Source organism: Teleopsis dalmanni, chromosome 1 (genome assembly GCF_002237135.1).
Source record: "Teleopsis dalmanni isolate 2A chromosome 1, ASM223713v2, whole genome shotgun sequence".
Lineage (NCBI taxonomy): Eukaryota > Metazoa > Arthropoda > Insecta > Diptera > Diopsidae > Teleopsis > Teleopsis dalmanni.
The window spans coordinates 198,164,495-198,167,044 of record NC_051846.1 but is presented as its reverse complement, the minus strand read 5'-3'; the positions used below and the strand labels follow the sequence as shown (position 1 = coordinate 198,167,044).

The following is a 2,550-nucleotide window of genomic DNA, read 5'->3' as shown; positions in this document are numbered from 1 at the left end:
GTTTATAACGCAAGTTATTGTCTTCTTCATGCTAAAATTTAAACGATTAATAAGATATATTAATAGAGATATTTTATAATTTACTTTTGATCTAAGGTCTATTTTATCTAATTTTTTTAATTGATTTTTTCATTTCATTCAAGAATACATGAAGTCCATAACTTGTTTAATTTCATTAGAGTCGAAGTAATTATGCATTACACGTGATCGTTAGAGTTTTCGCAAAGATCGCCTAATATATATAGATGACATTATTTTTCATAAAATTTAAAATTTCAGAAAAACTCACCAAAACTCATCCTGATCATTCAAAAATCTCTTAAATCCATTAAGAAATATACGTATTTTGTGAGTGCTATTTTGTATTCATATTTGCTATCTGTAATTTAGTATAAATTAAGTTCAGTATATTTTGTTATATTGTAAATGTATTATAGAAGGACCTTAACCTATATCCTTCTGGTTCTTGTTTTATATTTAAATTTTGTAAGGTACTAATTTAATTACGGAAATTTTGATGAAAATGCCAAAATATGTGAAGTGCACGAAAATGTTAAATAATATGAATAAAAACTTATTTTAATTATACTTATGTATTATTTAATAAAAGTCAAAGGTAACTTTTTTAAATTAAAATGTCAAGTAGAAATAAGTTTGGAACTATTAATTAAATTATAATCAACCAAATTAATTATTCACAACAAGTTTGCAGTTCTAAAGAGAAAGTGCATCACATATATTGTACAATCAGCTCCATTAAAGAAACAGTTTTCTTATTTAGAAATATGTGTATCATTTGGTGACTACAGACAGTCCACTTAAAATATAGTTCCTGTTTTGGTTATTATCTGTTAATATTAATACCTCTTAAGTCATGTAGTTAACTGCTGTTTTATTAAACCTACACAGTTCGTTTACCATCTTACAAGTCATTATCTATCTGAGAGTTAAAGCTCTTTTATGAACCTTAGTTACTACTTTTTTATATTCAATTATAAAACTATGTATGTTATATGCAGTTCTTATATAGTTACTTTTTATATAAATCTCCCCATTGAAGATTTATTCAGGACGTATGGTCAGCTTATTGATTTTTTTAATATAGATAAAATAGGTATATTCGATTTACGTTACTGAGTTGAAAATAATTTTAGGATTTGAGGGTGCCACTCTATGAATCTGCAGTCAATTGCTACGTTTTTTCATAGCATACTCAGCATCTCTTGATTCACAACAGAACCAAAAATTTTAATAAAATTTTAAAATATTTTATTGTGAAATTTAGTTTAAAAACGTAGGCTGTGACTTTCATAAAAATGTTTACCATTCCGAATAGATCACATATTTTTTTATATCAGTTACAGTTTTTGCTCCACAAAAATCAAAATTACAACACTTTCGGCTTTTGATTCAAAATTTTCCGCAATGAACTATAAAACAAAGTTTACAAGTAACTCAATTACTTGCATGAAATCATTTAAGGTATTGCAAATATATCTAACTTAAAAAGTACTATATGCTTTATATCTTTAAAATTGCAGACAGTAAATATAAATATAAAAAAAGAGTGCAATATAAATACTTAACCCATTCCTTCAACAATTTGGATGATGAGAATGATGAATATGAATGCTAGTGATCATCATTCACAACCAATAATCTTCATTTCTTATTTATTTAATTTTTTATTCAATTGAGTAAGTAACTCTATATTTCTATATTTATCTATTTATTCGAAAGTAAAACCTATATCCACATAGACAATGTACTCAATTACTCAATTACTCAATTTTTGTAATTTGCCCATCGGAAGTCAATGTTTAATTTCCAGAAGCGAAACGAACTGCAGGTCTTTTTAAATTTTATTTAAAATATTTATACATTATTTAAACTATTTGTAGAAAATTTTAAAGTTCGATGGCAACACCCCGGAATTGAACCCAACTCGAATGTGTCTAACAACCAGTTTGAGATGTCATTGGCTGGAAATTCACTGGAGACTCAAACTCTTATTCATCTTTAACGTATTTGTGGTAGACAACTATCTATTAGCTGGGGTAGGTCTACGTCATTTAATACTCCAGTGAGATGAGAACATTATTTTATTGATTAATTGTTCTATTTTTCCACACGATTATGACAACATCAAATTGCCACCTTTTTCGTATAAATTTTTAGTAAATAAAGTTTATTGACGAAATTAAACAAGACTTTATTATAAAACGGAATATCAAAAGTTTTTGAGTGGCTTTTAAATGAATAGATAACTTTTCCGCAATATTATCGTAGTATTCATACTGCAATAAAACTAATTTTTTTTATTGAAGTGATATCAGCTTGCATACAGAAGTCCGATTCTTTCCATCTCGTTTTTAACGGAAATATTTTTAAATGTAATAAAATTAGGAACTGTTTCATTTTTAACACATATGGTTAATTAAGAGTCTTTAAAAAATTTTAAACCATAATTAAATAGTTTCGTTTTTTAATTGAAAGAATCTTAAAGGGAACTGACTATGAGCTTCAAATTTGGCAGGGCACGATTTTGAT

General features: G+C 26.3%; 2 long non-coding RNA genes across 2 annotated transcripts; one reads left to right on the top strand and one right to left on the bottom strand.

The window, feature by feature from the left end:
* Positions 1–5: 5 nt before the first annotated feature.
* On the bottom strand, positions 6–537 carry LOC119673514. The gene is made up of 4 exons (XR_005252065.1): positions 444–537; positions 290–379; positions 85–232; positions 6–31 (listed from the first exon to the last, which is right to left on the bottom strand). It is a non-coding gene; the product is annotated as an uncharacterized LOC119673514 (long non-coding RNA).
* Positions 538–1,371: 834 nt separating this feature from the next.
* Positions 1,372–2,207, top strand: LOC119673511. The gene is made up of 4 exons (XR_005252064.1): positions 1,372–1,482; positions 1,542–1,697; positions 1,761–1,849; positions 1,902–2,207. It is a non-coding gene; the product is annotated as an uncharacterized LOC119673511 (long non-coding RNA).
* The last annotated feature ends 343 nt before the right edge of the window (positions 2,208–2,550 follow it).